Genomic DNA, 14,462 nt, shown 5'->3' with positions numbered 1-14,462 from the left:
GAGCCCCGCGTCAGGCTCTGGGCTGATGGCTCGGAGCCTGGAGCCTGTTTCCGATTCTGTGTCTCCCTCTCTCTCTGCCCCTCCCCCGTTCATGCTTGTCTCTCTCTGTCCCAAAAATAAATAAAAAACGTTGAAAAAAAAATTAAAAAAAAAAAAAAATATTCACAAATCAAACAATGGGTTACATCACATTAACAGAAGAAAGGATAAAAACTTTATGATCCTGTTAATAGATACAGAAATAGCATTTGACAAAATACAGCATCCTTTTTTAATAAAAATCCTCAACAGAGTTGAGATAGAAGGAACATACCTTAACATCATAAAAGCCATATATGAAAAGTCCACAGCTAATATCATCCTCAATGATATTAGGAAAACTTGGATATTAGGGGAAAAATTGAGATCAGGAACACACGGATATTAGGGGATATTAGGGGGAAAATTGAGATCAGGAACACAGCAGGAATGTCCACTCTCACTACTGTTGTTTAACATAGTGTTGGAAGTCCTAGCCTCAGCAATCAGACAACAAAATGAAATAAAATGCATCCAAATTGGCAAAGAAGAGGTCAAACTTTCACTTTTTACAGATGACATGATACTCTACGTGTAAAACCCGAAAGACTCCAAGAAGAAAACTGCTAGAACTAATACATGAATTCAGCAAAGTTGCAGGATACAAAAACCAATGTACAGAAATTGGTTGCATTTCTATACACCAATAATGAAGCAACAGAAAGATAAATCAAGAAATTGATCTCATTTACAACTGCACTAAGAACTATAAAATACCTCGGAATAAACCCAACCAAAGATGTAAAATATCTGTATGCTGAAAACCATAGAAAGCTTATGAGGGAAATTGAAGAAGACACAAAGAAATGGAAAAACATTCCATGCTCATGGATTAGAAGAACAAATATTGTTAAAATGTCAATACTACCCAAAGCAATCTACACATTCAATGCAATCCCAATCAAAATTGCACTGGCATTCTTCTCAAAGCTAGAACAAACAATCCTAAAATGTGTATGGAACCATGACAGACCCCAAATAGACAAACTAATGCTGAAAAAGAAAACTAAAGCGGGAGGCATCACAATCCCAGACACTAGCCTCTACTACAAAGTTGTAATCATCAAGACAGTATGGTACTGGCATAAAAACATAGGCCAATAGAATAGAATAGAGACCCCAGAAGTAGACCCACAAATATATGGCCAACTAATCTTCAACAAAGCAGGAAAGAGTACCCAATGGAAAAAAGACAGTCTCTTTAGCCATTGTCCTGGGAGAACTGGACAGCAACAGGCAGAAGAATGAAACTGGACCACTTCTGTACACCATACACAAAAATAAACTCAAAATGGATGAATGACCTAATGTGAGATAGGAAACCATCAAAACCCTAGAGGAGGAAATAGGCAACAACCTCTTCGACGTCGGCTACAGCAGTTTCTTGCTCAACACATCTCCAAACGCAAGGGAAATAAAAACAAAAATGAACTATCGGGACCTCATCAAGATAAAAAGCTTCTACACTGCAAAGGAAACAATCAACAGAACTAAATGGCAACAGATGGAATTGGAGAAGATATTTGCAAATGACATATTGAATAAAGGGTTAGTATCCAAAATCTATAAAGAACTTACCAAACTCAACACCCAAAAAACAAATAATCTAGTGAAGAAATGGGCAGAAGATATGAATACACACTTTTCCAAAGAAGACATCCAGATGGCCAACAGACACATGAAAAGATGCTCAACATCACTCATCATCAAGGAAATACATATCAAAACCACATTGAGATACCACCTCACACCGGTCAGAGCGGCTAAAATTAACAACTTAGGAAACAGCAGATGTTGGCGAGGATGTGAAGAAACAGAAACCCTCTTGCACTTTGGTGGGAATGCAAACTGGTGCAGTCGCTCTGGAAAAAAGTGAGCAGGTTCCTCAAAAAAATAAAAATAGAACTACCCTATGACCCAGAAATAACACTATTAGGAATTTATCCAAAGGATAAAGGAGTGCTGATTCATAGAGGCACACACACCCCAATGTTTATAGCAGTGCTTTCAACAATAACCAAATTATGGGAAGAGCCCAAATGTTCATCAACTGATGAATGGATAAAGAAGATGTAGTTTATATATACAATGGACTACTACTTGGCAATGAGAAAGAATGGAATCCTGCCATTTGCAACAACGTGGATGGAAATGGAGGGTATTATGCCTAGTGAAATAAGTCAGAGAAAGATACCATACGTTTTCACTCATATGTGGTACTTGAGAAACTTAACAGAAGACCATGGGGGAACGGAAGGGAAAAAATAGTTTCAGAGAGGGAGGCAAACCATAAGAGACTCTTAAATACAAAGAACAAACTGAGGGTTGATGGGGAGGGAGCAGGGGAGAGAGGAAAATGAGTGACGGGCATTGAGGAGGGCACTTGTTGGGATGAGCACTGGGTGTTGTATATAAGCAATGAATCATGGGAATCCACCCCCAAAACCAAGAGCACACTGTATACACTGTATGTTAGCTAACTTGACAATAAGTCATATTTAAAAATATAATAATACTAATAATACTAATAATAATTAGGCATTATTTAACTTTCATTGTGGCATGCTTGTGTTAACCAACCACGACATATCAAGCCTAATGACTTGACCACCAACCACAGTAAGAAAACACTATGAACGAGGACTCAGAAAATTACAAAGTTAAAGGTTCCCCTTTTGACTTTAGATATGAAGAATTTGGTTAAATCATAAGAAAATCTTTCCCCAAATTTCACATGAAGAAAAAGGAGAAGATTTGGACAATTCAAACATACATTTTTCACTTCAAATTAAATAGATGTAAAAAGAAGACATTATTAAAAATAATGTCTTCCTCTGTAAAAAATTGATAATAATACCTACTCATCAGATTATTCATCTACATAAGTCCTGACATGAGGAGATTGCTCTGTGTATGTTCATTTTCTCTCTTCAGAGACAGTGATCAAAATGTAACTATAAATATAACTATGATCATCTGGATCATTTAGGACAAAGTAAATTGTGATGGGAACTTAATTATTTTTTACTCTTAGATCAAAACAGCTCTTTCATTTCAAAGAAAGCAGGGAACTACAGTAGAGGTACAGAAGTCCTTAGAAAATCATTTCCTCCCTTCCAAGAGTGCACCCCCATCTACCCTCACACAATGATACTGTTGGACTCTGTAACTATGACTATTAACTTATTCACTATTTTGTAACTATGATATCTATAATTAACAGAGATAAATATTTAAAAGTTAAGGTAATTCTTGAAAATTTCTTCCTATAGAATTATAAAACAATTAAAAGTGAAAAACAAACAAAGGAAAGACAAAGGCCCTTCATAGAAGGTTGATGGTGTGATGGAAAAGACATGATATCTGTAATCATGAAAACTGGGTTTCAATTTCAGCTACACACACAAGTACTGTGTAGCCTAGAGATTATATTTCCTTGCTTGTAAAAAAGAGATGACCCCAACTGTGAGAGTAAAAGAGTATACACAAAACATTCAGTCTACGGCTTATCTTGTAGTATTCACTCCATTCAGCAATGTTTAATGCTTTCTTACACTATGTTTGGCAATGTGCAAGCACTGGAAATACGTCAGTGAAAAAACAGACATGGTTCCTGCTCTCGTGGGGTTTCTAATATGGCAGAAAAGGCAGACATAAGAACGACACAAATAATGGTTTGATAAATAAGTAAAAGTTAATTCTGACTAAAAATTAGTTCCCTTTCTTTTCTCCTCATTTGTAATAAAAAGAACACCTGTTCTTTGTACTTTCATTTATGAGAATCAAGTGAATTAATGAATGTGAATCCACTTTGGACATTATAAAGCTCTCTACAAATGTCCATTTCTGTATTTATAACAAAAGTTGACCATGCACCTGATATTTGCAAGGCCCTACGGCAAGTACAAACATTAACTGGACATGGGTTTTGTCTGCCTGTCCTGGGGGAAGGTAGGACAACTGGGCACTGTGGGCTATTATTCTGGGCAGAAAGTCCTAAAAAGTGCTTTGAGAGAGGGAGGAGAAAGTAATTGGGTATTTGGAGAGGGCAGAGGTGAGCTTGATTGAGAAGGCTCAGGGAAGACTTTATGGAGCAGGTGTATTTGAACTGGCCTTGACTGGGAGTATCTGGACTTGAGGAGATCAGGAAACAGAATAAGTAAAAGCACAGAAGTGGGTGGACAAGGGGCAACAGAGAAACATTATGTGGTATATTTTGGCTAGATTGAAGGAAGTGTTAATGGCGGTAGTTGGCAATTAAGAGTTTTGACAAGTAGTTTGAAATCAGATCATAAAGGACCTTGAATGCCGAGCTATAGAGTAATGACCTGTATTTTTGACAGCTGCAAGCCATGAAAGCACTTTGAGTGAGATCATAACATGACTGGAGCTGTGAGTAAGGAAGAGTAATCATCTTGTAACAGCATGTCAGAAGGAGTGTTATGACTATTGATATAATTTTGCTGAATGGCTTGGAGAGAGAGCTTTGAAGTCTTTTATTTTGTCTTGAAATCCAGGGTCCTGAAGCCATCAGAGTCAGAGTGGTCTAGGGAACTTGATGTATTCTTGTAGTTCATGGTACTGAGACAGGTAAAAAATAAACTTCCTTCTCCAAGTAATATAGAACTCATAGATCCAAAGAACATTTTTCTTTGCTGAAAACAAAGCACTCTTTGCAACCACATTTCTCATTTGCCTTAGCATGGGTCACATTATCTATGATCTCATGTCATCAAAATAGACGAGAGAGACACCAGGAGGTAAAAACAATTGCTCCAAAAACTAAGCTGCTATGACTCACCATTCTAAAAGGTACACACCGGACCCTGTTTCACACCCACTCAGGGTTGTGAATTTAGCATTCAGTAATGGCTGATCAGAGCAACTTAATGAAATATCCCTGCTTCTGGAACTCCCATGGGGCTACGAGCACAGAACAAGCTGACCCTGATCCCCTCCCTCCACACCCAAGAGCCTTTCAGAGCCAAAACAGCTGTGGGAGATGAGTGGCAGCTGGTCATCCAATCAACACGCAGCTGACAGATGACAGGCTCCATGTGTGGCTCTGCAGAGGTGGTGGAGGGAGCCAAGCTGCCCTGCCCAGCTGGGTTCAGAACCTCTGGACTGAAAGAGAATAACAGATGTTCATTTAAAAAGTCCAACTGCAAACCCCAAACATAATTTTACTGCACAAATACATGCCAGCGAATATTTGGAGAATAAGGACATTTTTTGCCAGCCCTCACAGGGTGTTTGGAAGGCGGACACAGAGAAAGGTCTGCATATTTCTAATCTTTATCACATTTCCATGATGAACTCCAGAGAGTGTGAGACACTGTCTTGGTATGTCCCACAGAGCTCTCAGAGCTTGCACTGGGTTTGTTCAGAGCCAGGGGCAAACATGGGGCTGAGCTTCCTATTCCCAAGGCAAGGAGAATTAATTGAGTAGGAGCAAGATAGGTAGCAAGAGGGTAATACTATTACTTCATACAAAAACTTTCACATTAAATTGACATAACTGGTATGAATTTACCAACATAGAAGAAAATGACACTAAGCCATCTACATAAGCTTTTAAAGAATTTAAAAAGATTTAAAATTCTCTTCATCCAAATAAGCAACCAGCAACTAGGGTTGGGCCTTGTGATGAACAGATTATGTAAGAAAGGGAGGCAGCCAGAGGTTAAGCCTTTCTCCCAATGGTGAGCAAGGAAGTAGAAATCTCCTACCATGGAGAAGACCACCTGAAGGCCAGTTCTTCAAAAGCTTCACCTTGCTGCTTTGGCCCAAAGGCCAGTGTGTTTAGAGCCAAGGTGTGAAATTATGAGCTCTATAAAGGTCAAGGAAGATGCCAGAAAAGTCTTAACAGGTTATTTGGACTGGTCTTTAGGCTCTAGTCTATATTTGTGTCTCTTATCTTGTCTGAAACTGCCTCCAAAGTCTTTCTAGCTCAACTATGAGAAGACTTGAACCTCCATCTCAGTATCAGGATTACTTGATCTCCTGGATCTCTCCTGGGGCAATACTCTGTAATGAGGGAAGGAGCAAGCTGGCTTTGAGTAAACGAGAGGTTGTGCATGTCCAGGACAACTTTTCCTGGCATTTCACTTGGGGTAGAGTTAATTTTACTTTAAAAACCAGGTAATACCTGTGAGGACTTTTAGAGTGGAAATGAATTCCAATAGGCACTCAGACTTATGTGCTAGACCCCAAAACACTAGAAGTAGTTCAAGAGACCAAGCTATGATTCATGGAGCAGACATCACAGGCAGAGCTGGCATAGACCTCGTTTAGAAGCAAACACCTGAGTCTTGGTATGCTGAATCACCTAAAAATGTCACCCATAATTGCATTCAGTGACAGAGATCCCAGGGTATGCTTCCTGCCTTGTATAAACTGGGTTTTTTTGGTATAATTGATTAGTCGAATTATCTTAGACATCTACAGAAACTTATGACACAACAGGCTTAGACTTTTTCCTTTTAAGTTGATATACCTCTGCTATTTCTACTATGGATTTGTGTAAGGTGGAAAAGTTTAAATAATTTCTTAAATTTTATTAATACAGTGCCTCTCATTGTATATGTTTGTTTTCAGATTCTTTTAAGGAGCTCCCTTTGAAAATACAAGAAGTCCTTATGGCTCAACAAAAATTTAATCCTGAAAGAAAATTAATCCACCCAAATTAATCTATCTCAAAAAGTACTAAATGTCATAGCAAATAGTTCAAAGTTTGTTTGCAACCTTATCTTGAAATCTAAGAGAAAAAATATATAGTTTATTTCATTTTAGTTTTCAATTGAGTTATAATTGCAAATGTGCACTACATTCTTTGGATGATGAATGAATGACTCAGCCCTTGATTTGGGGGAGAGTAAAATTTCCCAACCAAACTGCATAACGTGACCTAGTACCCATCACTTCACAGTGGACTTTTATAGCACAGTCCCAATGAGGATCACACTTTTAAGTCTATTCAATGACTTTTAAATGGCTTAATTGATTTTCTGAAAGACCTATTTCCAAATAATTTTCATATGAAGTACCAATCATTTTTTCATGCTTGCTGATTTTGTCTTCTGCCAGATTCATTTATTAATATGTCTGCATGGAACTTGAGTAGTTCTTCAGTATTTCTTGTTAGATAAAGATGGTAATTGATGGGCAAAGTTGTTATGTGGAGACGAACGTTTGGAAACTAACTTTGTTAAGTGGACAGTCCACTACTTTTGTGTTATTATGACACTTGCTTCTCTACCTCGTGTCTTTAGATAACCATTCTGATCATAAGTATTTCACATAATTTTTTTCCCCAAAAAATAAGCCAGGGAAATTACTGCTTCAATTTATACATGGTCATTATAGTAACCATAGACTCCCAGAGTCTTCAAGGCTAAATATCCACCTGGGTTAGCCACTTACCTAATGTTTAAATGCTCGGCTAAGGAGCCCTTATTTTAACACTTTGTGCGGGAGGGAGCGTGCTGCTTCCCCAGGCATCTCTCTTAATGATTGAACAGCTCTTATATTTAGAACATTTTCCTTATAGTAAGCTGAAATCTTATCTACTACTTGGGCATGTGAAAGTTCAGCTGTCAGGATGCTGGAAAAACACAGTGGGGAAAGGGAAGAAAAAACATCAACTGGGTTATTTTTTCCATGGACGTAAATTGAATAGTTGGGTGAACATTTAGCTGGCTATACTACAGTTGAAAACACAGAAAAGAAATTGTTCTTTTAAGCATCTGTTAGACTGTCATGCTCTGAATATCTACAAAACAAATAGTTTCAAATCTCTAAGTACTCGTGTCATTTCAATAAACTGGGTGAATATTAAACACTTAAACATAATAAAATACTTGTTTTTCAAAAAAACTCTTAAAAATAACCTCCGGATTTAGGGGTGCCTGGGTGGTTCAGTTGGATGAGCATCCACTTCAGCTCAAGTCATGATCTCGCAATTCATGAGTTCAAGTCTCTCATTGGGCTCTCTGCTGTCAGCACAGAGCCCACTTTGGATCCTCTGTCTTCCTCTCTCACTGCCCCTTCCCCACTTGTGCATGCTATCTCTCAAAAATAAATAAACATCAAAAAAAAATAACCTCTGGATTTGAAACATTTTTTTTGCTATATTTTCACTATAACCACTCACTGATACAGAAATCCTGGTAACTTAGACATATTACCATGGACAGGTGTACATGTGTCATGTTTTAATGCCCATCTATTTTGATACAATGTTTAAATTAAAGATAAAATGAAGCTACAATATTTTAAAAATCAAATAAATTATTTCCAAAAATAAAATTAAAGGCATAATTTTCTTTACTGCCTTTTTCCTCTTGTTAAGTTTTAAGTATAGCCAGGTTAATTTAGGTCCAACATAGTATAAAATTATTTCTATCTTATTCCAAGTTTACACTCAGGAATACTTTTTTATAATTATAACCCTTAAGTAATGGAATCACTGCTCAATTTCCAGTGCAACTGCACTGGTCTTTAATTGGAAGCAGAGGCTCTGGGGCTCTTATGTCCCTTGTACATGGGGATATTGACTATTTACTGTCCTCTGTAAGACGTGTCTGGGGAGTTTCATAAATACTTGCATTTTGTGCAGCTCATATTCAAACCATCAAGTGGTTTTCTTCTGAAGACCATGGCCATGAGGTCATGCATTCCTCTTGCCCATGTAGGGCACCTTCATACTCATCTGTTGGTTAAAGTTCAAAACCTTATTTGCAAAAGGAAATCTCAGGGTCCCAAGCTCCACTCAGATATCATACTGCAGTCCATACAGTCTCACGACTGCTTCCAGCTTGATCCGATTTCACACCATTGGCAGATTTCCATTGATACTGCTAGAATCAGTGCCCATCAGCAGATTTCTGTGGTTACTGCTAGAATAAGTGCCTATTTTTCAGCTCACTTGTAGGCCAGGGGAGGCTTGAGTTTTCTCACTAAAGTTCTCTGCTCACTGTGGAGGAATTTGCAGCAGAAATGAAATATTGATGCTTGAGGAAAATTATAGTTACAACCACTTATGGGATAGATTGGAAGGATGAACCTGGTGGCCAGAAAACCAATCAGAAGACTTTTGCTGCTGTAGAGGTGGAAGCCAACAGAAGACACAAAGTGTACAGATTACTCTGGCTTCTGATTTCACAACAGATTCGCACAAAATAATCAGTGAGTCCTCTTCCAGTGTTTAACCATTTCTCTTTGTGTTTGGTCCTTAGCATTTCCGTCTGACCCTTTAATTCCTTTCCACATTGTTCTAGTAGCCCTTTGCCTTAGGCTAGAAGCCCGAGTTTATGGCTGTTCTTGTGTGGGCACCATTCCCTGTTCCCCCCGATTAGCTGAGTATTAGTATTGTGGTAGGCACATCTCATACATTAAAAGCCATCCACAGTTCAATTCATAGAGTCAGAAAGTAAAATAGTGGTTTCCAAGGACTGAGGAAAGAGGGGCAACGGAAAGCTATTGTTTAATGGGTAGAGTTGCAGTTTGGGAAGATGAAAAAGTTCTGAAGATAGACAGTGGTGATGGTTGCCCAACACCGTGAGTGCATTTAATGCCACTGAACTGTACACTTAAAAATCGTAGCAATGGTAAATGTTATGTTGTCTATATGTTACCATAATGAACAAACAAACAAAAATTGAGAACTCCTGGGGCAAATCAACCCAGAAGATTGCCCTACTTTGAGATACTTTATTTGTGTGAGCTAACAAATTCTCTGTGGTTTACAGCAGTTAGCTATGGATTTTCTGTTATTTGAACCACAAAGCACTCTAATAAAATCATTATTAGAAAAAAAAATTAACCCTATTATTTATATAAAAAATAGCTTTCACATTTTTATAGGTGAAGACACTGGGGTTCAGGGAGGTTGACAGCTTGTCCACATCACATGGTTAGTGAGCAGTGAACCAGGGATTCGAATCTAAGTTTTGTTTGGCTTCAAATTTTGTACTACCTTTTCATAGGCAAAACAAATCTTATCCAATGAACGTATCAAATCTCCATACACTCATACATTCATATATTTCCACCTAAGAACTGTTCTCCAACCAGGAATTTGGTGGGGGAAAAAGGAATCGAAGTTGTTTCTCTTGTTTTTGATGCAGTTACTTACCAACATTTATTTGCACTGATTGAATTTTCCCCATAGTTATGCCAAGACTTCTGTCAAAATCCACTATTACAAATTACTTGAAAAGGAACCACACGCTTTTATTTTCCATACTTAACTTTTAAATAAAAATAACATTTAAAGCTTTGGAATGTTACCTGTTAACATATTCAGAATGAATTTTGCTTTGAACTTTTTAACTCACTTTGAAGACCACATTGTATTTGATCTTTATCCTGAAATTTTTTGCAACAGACTTTGGTTAAAAATATTTAAGCCATAACAATATAATTTTTAAACAGAGATGTGACTAGAAACTAATGTGACTTTTTAGAAAACAGTGGAGTCCAAATTCATATTATTGACTTCAAAGCAAACATCTTGGGAGACTATAGATAGTGATATTTCAATTATTTATTCAGTGAAACACATAAGAAATACTTATTCTATGTCAGACACTCAGAGAATTTTTAAAATTCCTTTTTTATATTTCTTCCAAATCCAGTTAATGAAGCATGAAGAAAACATTCCTTTTTTTTTTTTTTAATGTTTATTTATTTGTTTTGTGTGTGTGAGAGAGAGAGAGACAAAGAGCAGGGGAGGAGCAGAGAGAGAGGGAGAGAGAATCCCAAGCAGGCTCCACACTGTCAGTGCAGAGCCCAACACAGGGCTCCATTTCACAGACTGTGAGATCATGACCTGAGTCAAAGTCAAGAGTCAAACACTTAACTGAATGAGCCTCCCAGGTGCTCCAAAACTTACTTCTTTATAGTCATCTATTATTTTGACCCCAACTGGAAATATACAATTTGGTCATCTACCAAATAGACTATTCAATAGACTTGGCTTCTAGAATCTTCAGGCTATAACTAAAAGTCAATTCCAACTTCAGAGGCTGAAGAATTGATCAAGTTGAAGATATGCTAAAGATTCCTTTATGTGTAGCATACAACCACTTCGATAAGGCTAGCAGTTGGTAATATCCGATCACCCCATCTTAAAGAGTACCTTTCTTCCTTTATATGCTATTACTTTTCCCTACATTATTTTTCTCTACTTGAGAAAACTGAATAGAATCTCTCAATAGAATGTGAGTTTCATGAGAGCAGAGACTTTTGCATGTTGCTGTATTCCTAACATTGGAATAATGTTTGACACATAAAAAGGTGCTCCATAAACAGTTTTTGAATGAATAAGTGAATGAATGAATGAATGAACAAATAAAATGAAGATTTATATTACTTCACATAAAATTTTGCTTTAATTTCACAATTCCATAAGTCAATGCAAGTATAAGGTTTCAATTAATGACTTATATAGTTCAATGTTTTCTGTTTCTTCTATTATTATTCAATAAATAGAGATAAAGTGGTCCTCTGGTTCATTAGCAGTATAGATTATTTTCTTCTGTTCTTTCCTACTTCAAGGGGATAAGTTACCATTGGATTGCCTTCTAGAGTCTTGCTCTCTCTGCCTCTCACTGTATTATATTGGTACAATTTTTGTGCCATAACTACATGCAGGGTGCTAAGAAGGATGCAAAATAAGTGTAGGACTACTCCAGGTTTTCAGGAGCTTAAAGATGTGCTTGCAAGAACAAGAGCCCATATTTAAAGTAAAAAACAATGAGAAGAGTGACGTTCTATGGAATACCTTCTCAGAGAGAGGAGAGTGGTTTGTGTTGGAGCTTCTCAGAGGATGGTGTAGAAGACAGAGTACAACACCTTGACACTGAGAAATGAGCTGAATGTGGACATGTGAGGTGAGGACCTGTAGAGAAAGGGTCAGAGGCAACATGTGATTCAAGCTGTGGGGCAGCGGAAAACAGCACCGATCTATCAAACACAATGCCTTCCTCCTACAGCTGCCCCTCCTCTATGACCTTGACCCCTCATCTTTTAAACATTGTGCTCTGCCTGTTTCAGATTCTGTGTCTCCCTCTCTCTCTGCCCCTCCCCCATTCATGCTCTGTCTCTCTCTGTCTCAAAAATAAATAAACATTAAAAAAAAATTTTTTAAATATATGCCAGAGAGGATGATTTTTCTGCACCTGTACTCCTACTAGCAGCCTAATTTAAGTTACCACACCATCTACTTGCTCTAGTGCAGTATCTTCCTAACTGGTCTCCCTGCTGCCATTGTCTATTTGCCATGTAGCCCCCCTAGTAATCACTTCATATTATATTCAGTTCTTGTGACATCCTTGCTTAAAAGCCTTCAAACATTGCTCTTCTGGGATACACTTGCATAAGAGTCTGCTTCAGTGCCTGTGTACCTGCTGTTCCCTCCGCTTAGAATGTTCTTCCCCTCCCCCAACACTTGAGTGACTAGCTCCCCTAGCTTCCCTTAGGACCATTATCCTCGAGCCCTATTTAAAAATGGCCACACTCCATTCATCACCTTTTACTCCCTTCTCTTTAAAAAAAAAAAAAAAAATCTCTTCCAAGCACTTATCTGGGTACAGGTTTGTTTATTCATTTATTTATTCATATCCTTATTGCCTGTTTCCTACCACTGGCATATAGGTTCCATGAGGTCAGGGAGTGCTCATTGCTATAACTCTTGTGACTAGAGCAATGCCTGGCATTGAATAAATATCTGTTGAATGAGTGCATTGCCATCCTCTTGGTTAGCCCCTCCTTATGTAAGGTGGTATCCTGAGTGATGTGATCAAAACCCAGAGTGCAGGCACAATACAGAGAAATTACAAGTGAAAGATGGGGCAATCTTAGCAGAGCCAGTGCAGAAGACAGAACTAAGATGGGGACTGGAAAACGAGGATGAAAGGGCGGTCAGGCAATCCAGCACCTCCTGCCACACAGAGTATCTAGACTCATGTAGACTCTAGGGGACTCTAGAGCCAATGGAACATACCAAGCAAGATTTTCCAGTGTCATGCAGTGGCTGCCATGGGAAGCCTCTTTCTGGGGGAACTGAAGGAGCAAAGTTTCCAACAGGAATGGACTCTGTGCATATTGGCTGTAGCCATAGTCAGCACTGAATCTTTACACGAAGAGGAAGTTGGTGGTATCGCTGTGCAAGTATAATTGAAAATTGTTTATCTTTTCCAATGGGCTGTGAGTTTCTAAAGGGAAGAGACTGCCTGGTCCTGTATCACTCCTGATACAAAGTCTACACTCTTGGCAAATATTTGAGAGAATAGCTGAAAGAAGGGAAAAAAAAATGGATCACTGATCTCTTCTTCGCTATATACAAAGGTGTGAAGAGCAGAGTAACTAGAATTTGCCTCTTTAAACCTGATTGCTAGAAATCTTTTGCATGCATTACATGGCCAATGGTTAAGACTTTTAACAAGGTACTGTCTATCCCTTCCCAAGCAGCAAATTGATATGCCCACAAATTTACACCTCTTGCACAGACAGAATGACAACCAATATGGACCTAAATTTCAAATCATTGACCTCAAAGATTTAAAATGAGCCATTAGGTGATTCACTTATTTCCTTAATCTTCCTTAATCTTCCTTAATAGCAAGATCTTTCTACTTGTTCTTATTAGGAGTTCAACATTCTCTTAATTAAATAACCTTCCGCTTGGGGAAAAAAGTGCCTTTAAGTCTCCCCGGACAAACTCTAAAGCAATTTAAAAAAATGAATAAAAAGAATATTAATAACCGTTTCCCAATAGTTTGGGACATTATCTTATCAAATAATTATTTTTATTTTACTTTTTTAAATACACATATTCATCAATTTTGGATCAAACATGTGACCCTGTTGACATTCCAGGGACAATTTTAGAGTGTTTCTTTGTTGGGAATTACCCTGTCTCAGAGCTTCTTTGGACTGGCAGCATCCTGAATTAACACATCCCTGGCTTTTCCCTGGACCCTGTTGTTTATTTCTTTCATTGTCCTACCCTTTGAATACTGAGAAAGAGGAGAATTCCTTTGCATTCTGAAAGACACAAATGTGGTCTTCATTCTTAAGACTGAACATTTGATTAAGGTCTGCAAATAAAAATGAAAAACACCCAGCAGTAACCTCAACGCGCCATTCCATGCCTCTGCCACAAAGATGTGGATAAAACAGCTCTGCTATTTTCCCAAGTCTTGGTCCCAGGTTGCTGAAGCTTTAGGTCAGTGTGGGTCTGACCAGTTAGCACACCTCCTTCTGGATGCCTCCTTACATTCACTCCCACATTCATCAAATAACTACTCCCAACACTGTGTCTCCAAAGCCATTCTGTTTTGCTCATTCATTTCCTTTCCTCCCTCCAAATTACTGTGCAA

The sequence above is a fragment of the Panthera onca genome, chromosome C2 (assembly GCF_046562875.1).
Source record: "Panthera onca isolate mPanOnc1 chromosome C2, mPanOnc1 haplotype 2, whole genome shotgun sequence".
Lineage (NCBI taxonomy): Eukaryota > Metazoa > Chordata > Mammalia > Carnivora > Felidae > Panthera > Panthera onca.
This window is presented reverse-complemented; position numbering follows the sequence as displayed.